General features: G+C 45.2%; 1 long non-coding RNA gene across 2 annotated transcripts; it reads right to left on the bottom strand.

Moving 5' to 3' along the window:
* Nucleotides 1–148: 148 nt before the first annotated feature.
* On the bottom strand, nucleotides 149–15676 carry LOC135386165 (uncharacterized). 2 transcript variants are annotated; one of them, XR_010420621.1, is made up of 4 exons: nucleotides 9449–15676; nucleotides 8301–9374; nucleotides 1650–1819; nucleotides 149–824 (listed from the first exon to the last, which is right to left on the bottom strand). It is a non-coding gene; the product is annotated as an uncharacterized LOC135386165 (long non-coding RNA). The 2 variants fall into 2 exon arrangements; XR_010420622.1 differs by lacking the exon at nucleotides 149–824 and adding an exon at nucleotides 955–977.
* Nucleotides 15677–15949: the final 273 nt, after the last annotated feature.

The following is a 15949-nucleotide window of genomic DNA, read 5'->3' as shown; positions in this document are numbered from 1 at the left end:
GATGATCCTTGAGAGCTTCTTTCGTAGTCGTGGTCTGGCATTCACGTTTTCTGTGTGCTCCTTTGCAAGATGGTGAAGTCGAATCTTGCCATAGCAGTTAGCTATGAGCTTTATAAGGCGAATGACGTGGTTTTCTTCTGGAGAGCACTCGAACATGTGCTCGTAGAGGGTAGGGAAAACGTTGTGTCTCAGAGATGTGGACCTAGAACCTTGAGTGCATCAAAGGCTTCCTGTGTGAAACCTGGTTCGCCGTGTATACAGCTGTACCACGACCTAAGTGTCGCCTGGTGTGGAAGCGAAAGGTTAAATGTCTTCCTGACGTACGCGTATGCCTTTGCTGAATAAAACTGGAGAGTGAGCGCAAAGCTACGCAGTGACTGGGGATACTGCTCTCTGCTTACTTTTCCAGCTTTGTTCTGTAGGGTGCGCAGTACTAAATCTAGCTGCACATCAGACAAGGTGCCACGAAGCATGTCAGTGCATTGACTTGGTACGAGAGATTTTTTCTCGAGATCTTCTATAACACTCTCCGAAGTGAGTACCTTTTTCTTCAGTCTTCGGGCATTTTCTTCAGAGCGTTTCAGCTTCTTCATGTTGTCCAGTGCTTCAACTGTGATGTCTATCTTCCTTTTTAAGGTCCGTGGACTCTCTTGCACTGTGTATGTGTGGTCAGCAGCAAGGTTATGTGAGGATCGGACTGGCTGAGGTGACAAGACCCCTGGACCTGCAGCCCACGATGGTCCTGGCTGTGAAATCTCATGGTTGACGTCTTGCTCTACCTCTATGTTATGTCTTGTTGGAGGTGGTTTTCTTGCCTGTACCCTCTGTGATGGAAATATTAATTAATTATTTTTAGAAGCTGTTGTTCATGTGGGATAAATGACAACATTTGCTAAATTCAGCATTTATTTCAACATTTCTTGCACATGCCAGTAACTGAGGTCATGGTGGAGGTCAGTGGGCACTGCAGTGAAAACCTAGAAATTATTATTTTTCCTTCATTATTATTTATTTATTTATTTTTGCATTGCATGAGAAATACCTAACGAGCTAGTATATGTATTGGTTCCTACAAGCTCGAATATTACGCCACAGGACCCTGACCTTATACTAGGACTGTCTTGAATAATCAAATCAGGGACATGGCTCTGCATTCCTAGGTAGTGAATGTAAAATTACATTGCGAAGAACCATAAAAGCAAAAAGTAGTAGTGTCAGTTCAGTCCAGCAAGTGCAATGTGAGTTCGCAAAAAAAAAAAAGAAAAAAAGTGTCTTACAAGTCTCTATGACTTTGCACAAATTCAGAGCTGTTGTGATCACCACCAGCTAAAACTGAGAAGTTGTGGAACCTCAATATAACTGAATTTTGTTTGCAAGCTATTTCTTGCATTGTCATGAGCCTTAAAGATGATGACAGAAAGCCTAGCAGGGAATGTAAATTATTTTGCACCATAAATTTTGTCGCATAAGTTTTGTTGTGTCATGTGTGTTGACTGATGTTTCACTTCTGAAGATTTGTACTGCGCTTGTTGGATCAACTACCACATCCAGAATTGCTGCACATTACACAGGTTCCCAAGCAAATTCTAATGTGTTACTATTGTGTTTACTTTCAGGAGGTGCTGTGAAAAGTCAAACTCAAACTCAACTGTGCTGTCAAAAGTCATCAATCTTGAGTCGCGCAGTTTGCCCTGTACGATCGAAACAAGCCTCCTCAAAGTGTCTGCTGCAGAGCACCGAAGATTTAGATGGGACCCAATTTTTGCGATGCATCTTCTGCACCCACTTCTTCAGCACGGCTGGGCGACTGTGAGGGAACCTGTATAGCACAAGCACATTGTGTAGAAAATACATAAATAGAGCAGCCAAACATAATTTCTTAGTACCTAACGGCACCAGCGAAGTAGCAGTGCGAGCAAGCGTGAGTGTCACATGCATGCGATACGAATAAACACTGTTTTTCCTCAAAATAAATAGCTTACCTGTGAAAAGTTAACTCCTTTCGTCTGTCCGTGCGTGAAGTGCACTGAAAACTGCAACAAGCTGGCATGGCATGCCCTCTAATTTAAAGGCAACGCAAAAATTGCGGGCAGCCGCGCTTAACTAAATGCAGACGACAGTACTTGTTGGGCCCACCAATATGGCGGCCGGTTCCACGCTGTGGAGCACCCTATGCGCGATCCAGCCATATACTATAGAGATCAGTGCTCGGCACTATGGTGTCGGTTCTCTCTGTCCGAGAAAATGTGACACCTTGCCTTACGAGACATATTACGCCTTACGTCATGACAGAAGAATTCAAAACGGGGAAACATCATGATTAAGCCAATACCTTGTGCAATAACACTTAGTGCAATAAGCTTGTGTCTACGCTAATTAAGCCAATACTAAGCCCTGTGAGATCGTTTACCGAAAAAAGTGTTGCAGAATAACATTTGACGTACAGAGCTCAACTTAGACTCCTAAATTTAGAGTACTGTATAAGTACTTATACAGCACTCTAAATTTAGGAGTCTAAGTTGAGCTCTGTAGTAATTTTCGCGAGGATCTATTTTTCGCGAAATTCGCGAACGCCCTTTTTTCGCGAATTTAAAGTCCCGCGAAATATTCGAACCAATGACAGAAAAATACGTGAAAGAAATATGTAAGAAATTTGACCCAGGACGCTGAGGCAACTTATGTATACGGAGTTTCTTACGCTGTTACACTGCATTGCCTCGCAAAGTGTTCAGTTCGCCGCTGCAACTGGAGACTGTAGTCCCGCCTTCACGTACGAATCCCCCGCGGATGTAAGCCTCCCGTGATCCCGGTTCCTTGTAAGCCTGGATCACCCAGAAAGCGCGTATGCACTCTGTCACGCGTATAGACCTTTGGAAAAGTTGTCGCATCACTACAAAGTGCCAATCGCACCTACTCGATGCGATGACAGGAATGGCGGGAGACAGGGCAATTGGGCAATGGCACAGATACGAGCCGAGTAGGACCTCCTAATCGCATCCCTTGCAGTCAGAAGTGCTCAAAAGGAAGACAAATTGAACGAGTTACCCAGTTGGGATACCTCTTATTAGCTTCTTCCAAGAAGTTCAAGGTGAATGGCCCCTAAGATGCAGGGTGGACGCAGCGCGGTACCGCGAATTTAAGGTTCCGCGAATAATTGCCTGATCCTGGCTTCTCACAAATTCGCGAATTATTGAGCCCGCGAATTTAAGCACTTATACTAACTCGTTGCTACTTCCTTTTGTGATTCCCATATCGAACCCACATTCAAAATTTTCAAACTACCAACGGCCCAGCCATGGATGCTCTCATGGGTATTTGGTGGTGTGCGTGTGTGTGTCTTTTATGTGACCTTATAACCCGCGATTCTATTCCCGTACAACGGGTTGTTAGCGTTGGGATCACAAACTTAGTACCGAAAAGAGCAGGTTGTGCTGCTCCTGCTCCTATCGTACACGTTCTTCCTTACCAAGGAAGGGTCTTATTACGTTGAAGTGTCTCTTGTAGGCTTGTGTCATCGTGCACATATATAGCGCTCGCTTATTATAACCGTCTCTTCAACCTTGCATGTCGCGTGAAAACAAAGGAGCTTTGAGAAGAGAAGGGCCCTTACGCTGTCTTTTGAACGATCGCACTCCGGCGCTTTTGTTACGCAGATGAAATTGGATTATTTTACATACACGGCCGCTTTAATGCACGATTATTTTTATAAAACCACATTTGTATTAAACGCAGTTGGTGAAGGCGTCCCTCGCATACTTCCGCACTTTTTCGAATACGTGCTTTCTAAAGTACAGCTTTCTAAACCTACTAGAGCTTAAAGCAACAATCCGGACTTGCAGAGGGTATTCGGATTATGGCTACAATTAAGAACAAACATTTTGTTGGCAAATGTCTTGTACAGAACTCTCAGGTTTGCATCCTACACACTCTTAAAAATGAACTTCACCGCATGGCACGCTCCTAGCCAACCATAATCTCGAATGATATCGTTATCTGCCCTGATTTGTTGAAAACGGGAGGCGTACGCCTTTTCTGTGACAATTATGAACAGCATAAGTGTCACAAAAAGGCGTACGCCTCCCGTTTTCAACAAATCAAGGAAGGGAACGATATCACCCGGGATGATGGTTGACTAGGAGCGTGCTATGTGGTGAAGTTCATTTTTAAGAGTGCACCCTCTTTGTTCTATTGCAAACTGTAGGACGCGACAAGCACAATGCCTGTCCACATCACATCTCAGAAATATTATTGCCCTCACCCTGAACACGAAGAGCAGGCTTCCACTACTTTGCCTCCCCCCATGGCGATCAACATGTTTGTTTGTTGGGTTAGAGCAGGGGTGCCGAAGTGGCGGCCCGCGTGGCCCCTGAGCAAAAAATAAAAAATAAAAATGAAAAATATTGAAGAAAACATTCGGCCCAAGCGTTATCATTGGGGTCTGTGCTCGTGCAGCTTATCTTGCGGTGGATAATGGTAGAAAACTGTTGACATTGACCTCAGCCGACGACTCTCTACTAAGAGACAACCGGGGCCTGATGGCACATGACAACAGGGAAGACGACAAAAGTAACACAGAGACGGCCAGGGAACATCGAACTTCCAACCTTTAATCATAATCAACTTTTAGTCAAATGATAAAAGTTGAAAGTTCGACGTTCCCTGTTTTTCGACCAGTGCTTGACATAACCTTTCCACTCTTTCTCTTTTCAACAAACATATGCCACCCTCAGTGTGTCTTGGTTCCGTCGTCTTCGCTGATGTGTCTCTAAACCTGCCCTGCGTCCGATTTTTGCTTGATTAATATTAGTAGCACATTCCTGAGCCAAATTTCTTAGAAAACCCTACGTGACCGATGTCTTATATTCGTATCTTCAATGGCGTTTGGTAACGTAACTCTTACAGTTTCGGGGGAAAGCCGTCGACTGACTTGAGGAAACTCCGTTGCCATTGCATCTCAGTTTCGTCGCAAAGGCCGTCTGGCTGACCGTCTTGCGAGAATTTAATGACCGTATGCACTTCAGGCCGTATGATTTCAGGCCCGTCTGACAGAGGTATGATTTAGTTGTAGGTAGAAAAGTGACGATTCAAATACAGCCGACTACCAGCTCCCGTGGCATAGTGGTTAGAATGATCGCTTTCCACGTCGAGACTGGGAGGTGACACGAGTTCGAATCCTGTCACCGGCTGTGCTGTCTGAGGTTTTCCCTGAGCTTTCCGAAGACTTTCTAGACGAATGTCGGTACAGTTCCCCTTGAAGTCGGCCCAGGACGCATACTAACACCCCTGTCCTCCACTCCTTCCTGCTGTCCTCTCTTCATCTGTCCACATCTATACGCCGCTCGTAGCCACAGTTGCTTCGCGGCGCTAACACGAAATTAAAAAAATAGCCGACTGAACAAAGAAAAGTGTTTCACTGCTGCCATGGCGCTTCCAAGTACACTGTGAGCAGGCCTAAAAAGTATTGAACAATTTCGCTCGTCACGGATGCATTTATGCAAATGGTGGCGCATCAGCAAATGAAGACAACTTCAGAAACTCTTTCAGTGGATTAGCCAATTTGCTCAGTGACCCCCGTCCACTACTATGACGTGAAGTGGCCCACGAAAGTAGGTAGCACGTTCCCACATGCCTTTGCATGGGTGACGTTTGTCAAGGTCGCGGAATGTGACTCACGAAAGCATCGTTATGCTGTTGAATATCACGAGAGGTCCTCTCCCACCAAAATCGGAATATGCTTTCTTTCTCTTCGTACCTGGTAGAACTTAGAAAGAATGGCATAACCACTCTGGACGGTATATCTTGATATCTGTATATCTCCTATTACGGTTGTCCCGAAAGGCTGTTTTATGCAACAAGAAACTTGTGCACCTATTCCACCTATTATCTGCAATGTTTACGTCTTTGCACACACGCACCCAATAGCTTTAAAATAACGTTCAAATACATGTATGCAAATCTGCGCACGCATTATGGTAGATACATGTGCTCCGGTTGAAGGATGGCATACAAGGCTGTTTAGCTGTCAGGTACTCAGGCTGTCGAGTAAGGCTCTTCCTCGACGTTAACCAGTCTGGACTGAACTGCTTTCTCAGGCGAGTTGCTAAGAGGACGCTAAGAAATCCAAAATCTAAAGAATCTGTCCGTAAAGAATCCTGTCTGGCAACTTATTTTCTACAAGTTTACTTTAACACGCGCAATGAAATGCTGCAAGTAAATGAACCGTCAATTGAACATGATCTAAAGGTCCGTGTTCTTCATATTCGCGGTCTAATAGGCTATACAGATATCCGCTGTCTACCTGTTCAGGATAAAAAGGTAAATCTTCAGGCACTGTGTGAATTTTTCGCATACTTTGCGAAAGCGCGCACACGAAATGCAGCGAAATGCGTTTAAAAAAAGAATCCCGAAATGCAGACGCAGATGCATCGTCCGTGTATCTCGGTTTCGCGCATGAATATTGTCACATTACAACGCAAACATTTCCTTTTACGCCTGCATTTTATTTCTATTGGGGCTCTTGCGTACACCGTTGCAAATCGTGCCTGTTTTTGCTAGCGCAAGCAAGTTTTATGTCCCTGATTCCACATCTCCACACATATTCTCATTACCTGTAAGAAAAAAATGTAGAGCAAACGAGGCATATTTCTTCCTGCGCACATTTTCTCGGATACATCGATTTATCGTTCCTCATTAAAGCTAACGCGGCACCAACTTAGGTTTCATCCTTTTTTGTATATAGGAAAGCATGAGCGGGTAGAAGACTGACAGGCAATCTATCTATACCTTTGCTACACCCGCGATTCTTCCCTTTTTCCCCCTTCCCAAGACGCACGAAGGCCGTAAATGCAGAACACACACACACACACACACACACACACACACACACACACACACACACAACTTTTTATGACATGCCGTATACTCCACACAATGGCTTGCGCGTTTATCGGTTAATATTATACCGAAAAGCTTGAAGCCTCATGAGAGCTACATGCACTAATATTTTCAGTTTGTTACGCAAAACACATTGCTGGGATATGAGCTCACTTTTCTAGGTAATTGCGACACGACATGGTAGCTCGCCAACTCCGTCCTTGTTTACCTTACACATCGCTGCTGGCGTAGGCAGCGTGTGTCCGGTGGATTTTCACTAGCTTCCCTCTGGCTTATTCCAGGCTTGCAAAGTCAACCCCTGGCGTGTTGCACGGACACGCCACTGATGAGCTTATTCTGCGATCGCGCAACAGCTGCTGTTGCGAACAGCCGTTGTGGTAAAGGAACCGAACCCTTAAACACTACAGTCGAACCTCGATATAACGAAACCCACGGGGACTGCAATTTCTTTCGTTGTATCGAACATTTCGTTGTACCGAATTGAAGGTCACGGATCGCGACCTTTGCGAGGGCGCGCGCTGTACATAAGCGTCGATAACTCCCGCTACAATGCGGAAAAGTTTTTCGTGAAAAATGATAAAAACTACAAATACAGCGCCAAAGTGCACCTACGGTATTTTATTCTTGCGTGAAATAGCCGGTTATACGCGTCTGTGTCGTGCCTAGAAGACGCGGTGTCACGCATTGTTCGTATGCTGCCGAAACCTCCGCAGCTTTCTCCATATCGTGTTGCGATCTCCCGCAAACCTTCTACGTCTATGACAGTGTGTTTTCCGTAAGGCTCTTCGTTGCTACGGCATGTTTGTCCCCGTCAAGAAAATCATCTAGGCTGATTACGTCACTTACGCCGCCACGCGAACGAAGCGTTTCCCACGCGCGCGATGGCGCCCTGCGTCTCGTGCTCGTTTTACTTGGCTGCAACCGGACAGTTCAAAACATGCGCGCAACGGAGAAGCCTCGGAAGAAAATCCCTAATCTCCAATGACTCAGACTTCCTTTTGTAAGCACCAGATTCCTCCCGACCCTAATCACGCGTGCCATCTTTCGCTGCGGGAACAGGACGCTGCTTGCGCCCTTTGTTTTCATGACCCTAAAGTCGGCTTTGAGGTCATAAACCTTATCTCGTTCTTTCGCTGTATCGAGGCGGTGGCTAAAAAGTGTTTCGTAGTAGCGGGAGTTAAAATACATTTATCTCTATGGCCCTCTGCCGGGGAATCCAAATTATTTCGCTCTATCGCGAATTTCGTTATATGGCGTTTCGTTGTAACGAGGTTTGACTGTATATAGGAAGGGAAACATGTAGACGCGCACGAAGACAGACCGGACGTGTGGAACGTACAGTGGAAGACATTGATAACAAACGGGCGGACCCTCGCTACGTATCGTTAAAGCGCCATTAAACTTACAAGAAACGCTCGAAGAAGCAGCCATCGCCTGGGCCAGATCTCTTCTCATGTGAAGTCACCAGATCTACGACATCATCCACAGCTGTTCTGAGTTGCCTATTGGGAGAATGGAAAAATGGCCAGACACCACGTCCCCAGCGGCCACTCGCAAGCATTCCCTATACAAAAAACCTACATATTAAAGGAGCATGGGAATCATTTGGAACATATATTTTTTCATCGCTTGATATGAACATACTACCTTCATAAACTGCCACGCAAAATATTTCCTTCGAAAAGCGCGAATTTCCTCAGAAAAACAAGTTTACAAGAATGCGCTCCGCGGCGACAGTGTCCCCCAAGCCGAGCCTGGCGTGTGGTGACGTCAGGAGGCCGACCACTTCATTGGCTGCCGGAAGCGTCCGCTCCCCGCCAGAATCGTCTGCTAGCTCCGGAATCGTGGCGACTTACCGACTGAGACGCTGTTGCGATTTATTTGAGTTTGACATTCACTTGCGTTCTTACATGATTTGTCTTGTACGTTTTGCATAAAACAAGACTGCGGGCAGTGTAAAAGGTGTGGCTAGGCCTCTGTGTTGCCGTGACGGCCCGGGTTGAGGTGGATCGTACGCGGTTGTGGTTTCTGTTCCGATTGTGCTGAGGTGTCGTTAATTAGTGAACAGTATTGTGCCTGTGTGTGCAGCATATATATGATACGACTAAATACATTCCTGTCAGCTGGAAGATTTATTCCATGTGCCACTGTTGAATGCTGCGTATGACCATTCAAAAAAGAAAATCCTTATTTGGCCATGTGTTTTGGGGTTTCCCACAGATCGCTAGCAGATGAACTCTACTGACTTTATTTTGGTATCCATGTTGTTGTGCTTGTGGAGACGTTGCGCTCCTGGTATCAATAAGATATGGTAAGCGCAATGTTACACAGGTATGCATTCATCGGTCCGCTCTTTTGCCTCGGAGATGCCAGTGTCCATGCGGTTCAGAGCCCATAGTGTTGACCACAACACGGAGAAGTCATGATGGTCGACGACTTCTTCAAGTGAAAACACTGGTCACTGCGCCGCGTCTTCATGACTATGCATTTGTAACGAAGAAGAAGCACTATATTTCAATCTGAATGTTCATTCACACTTAGCAGCATCACTTACTAGCCTCCGGTGCATTCGTGTGGCGAAATCGAAGCTGGCGGAGCTTAGGCTCCAACTCCATAAAACGCTTCGTCATGAAGAGCAGACGTGTCGCCTAAAGAGTGTTCAGTTCACCAGTGTTGCCAGGTCTACTGAAATTTCAGAAGATCTACTGGACTCCGAGTCTGTCTACTGAAATCCAGAAAAAAGGTCAAAATGCTCTTAAATCTACAGAATTTTTTGCCTGAAGCGTGGTTTTGCATAGCAAAGTCCAATTCAGGTTTGCTGGCACTGTCCGGTTGCATCGTACACTCGAAATCGTATTACACCTTAAAGGGTGTAAATCAAAATGTTCATGGCGCACACCTTTTAAGGTGTATTTTAACACCCTCATGGCAATTGGGGTGTAAAGGGTGTAACGCCGAATAAAACTGCTGGGTTTATGGCAATAAGTTGGTAACTGTGTATTCATAAGTACCAGCATATTGCGCATAATCACATTGAGGTCCACATATGTATGCACATCAAGGTGATGAAATATGTGTATAAACATGCACAGCCGACATACAGACAATCATGTATATGGCGTGGCAGCTGTGCATGGCAATCAAGCATGGCAGCTGTATATAGCTTTTCGTGAAACTGTAGACCTTCTCATGCGCAGTATGCATGTTCATATGCATGTTCATTACTTAGAACGCTGCATTTATTCGTTTCTTCAAGGCTTTGCAGTGTTGTACCCACAAATATCTAACCCCTGTAAAATGCATTACGTTGTTCACTATCCGCGACTCATCAGTAGTAGGTACTGGACTCTCACAGTGCACAACGCCCAACTGGCCTGAACACGATTTAATTAGCAATTAGAGCTAATTGGGACCCCCCACATTAATCAGCACCCTCCAGGGAGCCACCACACTAATTGGGGAAAGTCTAACTCGTGTCCAGACCAGCTGAGCGTTGTGCACTATGAGAGTCCATAAAAAAGAAAAAAATAGATAGAAATAGAGTGGAGAGAAGGAGTTTAATTGAAGATCAACGGCACCATCTTGAAGAAAGCGGTCCGGAAAGGCCGCGTACCGTCGCTGGGCGACGGAGCACAGAGGCAGGTTGCAAAGCATCGCAGCTATGACCACCAGTTCCGGACATCCTGTGACGTCAGCTGTGACGTCATCACGGCATGTCTGGGCAAGTTAGGACAGCTCTGGGCATGCAAGGAGAAAAACACTCGTAATACAGAGTCTGGAAAAGCAAGAGTATGCAAACCATCAATAGCTAACAAAAAAAAAAAAATTAGTTACACAACAAATGAGCCCACCAGAACAGGAGCGCAGAACCATGCGACTGCTCCATCCGAGAGGCAGGCAGAAACTGACTCGTAATGGTTTTTGTCCTGTATAAACCCCGCAGCTGCACCCCCTAGCGATTACTTTCTCAACTAATCTCACAACAAAATTATTAAGAATCACGCCAGCGCTACTCCCGGTCCCAAGGCAGAAGATGATAGAAAATGGCGGGAATGCCCGGACAACAGCAACCAGCACCCGACGTGCACGGGCACGAAAATCGCAAACAAAGCGGGAACAAAGTTGGCGAAATCATTAGTTACACAACAAATCACCTCACCACAGTAGGAGCGCAGACCGATGCGACTGCTCTCGTCGACAGCCAGGGATCAAGTGACGACGGAGCGAACGACCGCACGTCTTCTCCCAACGAGAGCCAGAGGTGGACTGACGTAAGCGCCACTCTACGGGTGCTACGCATGCGCGCGCTCGTAGCGCCCTCTGCGCGCTCCTACCGCCATCTGCGAGAGGCTAAGAGAGAAGAGCATTCCTGCGCCCCCTGCTGGCCGTTCTCATTGGTCGTGAGGCTAAGTGAGAAGAGCATTCCTGCGCCCCCTGCTGGCAGTTCTCATTGGTCCAGACATCATCCTATTGTCTCAGGGCTACACTGTTTTTTTCCACTAATGCTCCTTTGGTCAATCTGCAGTGAGGCCACGGTATGACGTCATCATGCACCTGCGTGGCTCAAGGACGCGTGCGCTCTAGACAGGGGACCTATTATTTATTGAATCACTATCCCAAGATTATTTCCTTTATTCTTCTATAACGATTGCATAGGAAACTATTGCAGAAGAGCACCATGCATGAAAACTGATCGTAGGAATTCCAAAGTCTTACTAAATGAGACTTGCAAAGGAACAAAACATCCTAACATGTAACTCCATCAACGGCTAATAAGAGGACTAGGCACTCAACAAATCAACGCGCGCAGAACTCAGGGCAGCACTATCGTCAAGACGACAATGTTCCTTGTCAAAAAAAGACAAGATACAAAGCGTTAACAAAGGAAAGCATGCATATCGGGGCATGTCAGGACACGTCAGAACAAATTCGCACGACTGTTGGGCAACAGAGGAAAACGAACACTTGAACAGAGTGAAAAAGGCACTCACCATCATTTTTCCCGTTCACAGCATTCCCTCATTGTAAATCCGCTCGTCACAAAATCCACCTGCATCGTCGAACACCATTCACCAGTGACGAACCATACATCCGCACCCCATCAGAGGCAGACAGAACCCCACCTAAGCTACGCTCTTCCACTGACGGCCAACGCCAGGATCATAATTACCGTGTCTACACCCGCCAGTGTCCAAGAGAGAAGTGAATCCTTGCGCCCCCTGCAGGCCAGTCTCATTGGTCGTGACGGCATCCTATTGTCTCAGGGCTACCCTGTTTTTTTTCACTAATGCTCCTCTAGACAAGGTCAACCTGCAGTGAAGCCACGGTATGACGTCATCTTGCAGGTGCGTGGCTCAAGAACGCGCACGCTCTAGACATGGGACCTGTTATTTATTGAATCACTCTCCCAATATTATTTCCTTTATTCTTCTATAACGATTGCATAGGGAACTATTGCAGAAGAGCACCATAGAAAAGAGGAGATTATAGCATTTCATTCCCAAAGTCTTACTGTACAGGGAAAAAATGGTGCAGCAAGACATGTTCATCCCACCCGAGAGCCAGGTAGATAATTGAATAATGATGCTTTGTTCCTCCTGAATAAAGTCACACACCTGTCCCCCTCGCGGTTACTCTCTGAACTAAATGAATCGCAAAAGTATTAAGAATAGCACTATTCCCATTCAAGGCAGCACTATCGTCAAGAATATTCCTTGTACAAAAAGAAAAAAAAACTACATGTAGAAGGAAAGCATGTCAGAACAAGCCCAGGCATGTCAGCGCATGTTTGTCAGACAACAAGGGGGAAAAAGCGAAAAGAAACAAAGAAGGAAACCAGCATCAAACTATTTCCAAGCACACGCACTCCTCTTGTTCAAAAACAGTGCTCATCATAAATCTGTCCAGGGGAATACACACCATTTTGCTACACTTTTTTCAGTAACAGTCAACGCATTGCTACAGACTGCGTGACATCATCACATCCTGTCTGAAGAAGACACCGGCAAAGACTCCTATTAATTATTGCATCGCAAGATTATTTCCTTTGTCCTACTCTGAATGACATTGATTCTCTCATTAAAATTCAACAAAAAAGCACCCTGCATATTAACTATTTTCACCCCAAAGGCTCATCATGGTCATTAGAATTACAGTAAACTACCACTGCTCCTTAAAATAATAAGTGAGACCACTCAACGTCACCTCCAGGCTTATGTAATACATGACCCTTTCTATGCTCATACATTCGTTGTCTGAGGCTACACCTGCGAGCAAAAACGCGCGGAAGCCGGGTGGGCAAAGTTCCATTCGCGCATTGCGAGCATAAAGGCGGGAAAGCCTGGGAGCAAAGTTCTATTCGCGCACTCCAAAGCACAAGACAGAACGCCTTTACGGGAACACGATGGCATTCCTATACTATATTGATGATTATTGCATTGCAGTTTCGAAAAGCTTCTACAAAACTATAATTTTAGGAGCCCATTAAAATTCAACTTTCTATGGAAACTATAATTGCCCTATTACTTGGATCGCTACTAATGAAGCGCTCCAATTTTTTCTCTCTTCCCATTTCAGCCTTGTCATGCAGTGAAGCCGACTCATATCCAAAATAATTAATTTACACTGAGGGTGCCGTGCTTCAGGAATTCCTATCCTGCGTTCAGATGCAAGCATTTCTTCACGGATACCTTTAACAGCTGACTTCCTCAACATACCGAGCTCCTAACAACATCTAACAAACAATCAGAGAAACCCACTTCTCAGCTGCACCATGCGACTTTCTTCTGCGTAAAATCGGTGATTTGAGGAAGAGAGCAGCGAAAAATTGCGCGCACTTGTGCTTGACTTAAAAAACCTGAAGCATATGCTAATAAGCTAAGAAAAAGACACTCAGGTCTGGTATGTGATAGTGCCACATACGCAGACGCATTGCCCTTGCGTAAAGAAAGCACAGGACAGGGATACACACATTTCCTTAGGTGAGCAGGGAAAAGGCTTAAGACCTCAGGTCACCACACATCGCCACGCGGCTAGCACAACATGACACCAACAAGATACTAGCAGCGGGAAGAACTGCAACACTGCTAAACAAGTCCAGACATGCCACGATGACGTCACAAATCAGGAGAAAAAAAGCACACGCATGCACGCACAGAGGACAACGCATTAAACACACGGAGCGCTCAGGAATAATCGTAGCGTTACCGCACATCGCTACGAAGCTCAACGTCTAACACAAGACGACAACAACAACAAGATATTAACGAAGGGTAAAAATTGCAACACTGATCAAGTCCAGACATGCGACATCGCATACAAAACACTGCTCATCGGGGAAAAGGCCTAAGCCCGCGGCGGATCATCATAGAGCATACACAACTTCACTTTTCTACTTCGCGTAAACTAAACGCGGTCTGCTTGGAAAACGACGTACAAATTTTCTTAAGGAGCAGAGAAATATAGAAATTTCTACTCCGTGCTCAGATACCAGCATTTCTGCTCAAAAACCTGCAAAATTAAGCACTGCTTACTTCGTCAAGATATCGAACACCCAACAAAATCAAACAAACAACCCCACTTCCACTGGTAGAACACTATTCAGCTTTTACGCAGGAGGCTTTCTTCAACATAAAAGTAGAGAAAATAAGAAAAAGAGCAGCGAAATATTAGACGCACTTTTGCTTGACTTAAAAAACCTGAAGCATATGCCAATAAACAAAGAAAAAGACACTCATGTCTGGTATATGATAGTGCCACATACACAGACGCATTACCCTTGCGTAAAGAAAGCACAGGACAGGGATACACAAATTTCCTTCAGTGAGCAGGGAAAAGGCTTAAGCCGTACCGCCTAGGAATAATCGGAGAATCACCGCTTATCGCTACGCGGCTAGCACAACATGACAGCAACAAGATATCAGCGAAGGGTAAAAATTGCAGCAAGAAAGACACTACTGAACAAGTCTAGACATGCGACATCGAATGCCAAAACACTGGTGATCGGGGAAAAGGGCTAAGCCTGCGGCGGATCATCATAGAGCATACATAAGTTCATTTCGCGTAAACTAAACGCGGTCTGCTTGGAAAACGACGTACAAAGTTTCTTAGGGAGCAGAGAAATATAGCAATTTCTACTCCGTGCTCAGATACCAGCATTTCTGCTCAAAAACCTGCAAAATTAAGCACTGCTTACATCATCAAGATATCGAACACCCAACAAAATCAAACAAACAACCCCACTTCCACTGATAGAACACTATTCAGCTTTTACGCAGGAGGCTTTCTTCTACATAAAAGTAGAGAAAATAAGACAAGAGCAGCGAAAATTACACGCACTTTTGCTCGAATAGCAATAAGAGAAAAAAATAAAATATCGACACACACGCTAATAAACTGTGACAAAGACACCCATTTCTGCTATCAGATAATTATTGCATAATGCTGAATACTCATTCGCATTGTCCCTGCGTGAAGAAAGCACAGGGCAGGGATACACAATTTATCTTAAGCGAGCAGGGAAAGTCACTTCTACTCGAACAGCTTAATACCATAAAGTCTGAATTTTTGCAAAGCAAATAAAGCTTGAACAGCGCTACGAACGTGACAGACACATACTAACAAACAAACAAACAAACAAACATACAAACAAACAAACAAACAAACACTTCTATTCATTTCTATTGATAAAGGCGTAAACCACACTACAAGAACGAAGCACGCTGCTTCAGGAAAGCGTATCAAATGCATCGCAACAGGACCGGCTCTCATAAAATAGCCTGCCCAAAACGAAGACTTCACCAGGTTCGCGAGGTAATTCCATTAAAAACGCTCTCGGTCTATCCTACAGATAGCAATGCAAGCGCTGCTTCCCTTATTTTTTAAGCCACTATTCCACGCAATGGTACATAAATGGATCACTCGTGTCACATGAAAAAGCACACACAAAGAACTTACTTGTCAAGTGGGATCCCTGGTTCAGGAAAGCGCGCGCGCCCGCGCGCTCACATACACAGACACACACTCACATTTTCACAATCACAAACACAAAGTCCAC

The sequence above is a fragment of the Ornithodoros turicata genome, chromosome 2 (genome assembly GCF_037126465.1).
Source record: "Ornithodoros turicata isolate Travis chromosome 2, ASM3712646v1, whole genome shotgun sequence".
NCBI classification, from domain to species: Eukaryota; Metazoa; Arthropoda; class Arachnida; order Ixodida; family Argasidae; genus Ornithodoros; species Ornithodoros turicata.
This window is presented reverse-complemented; position numbering and strand designations above follow the sequence as displayed.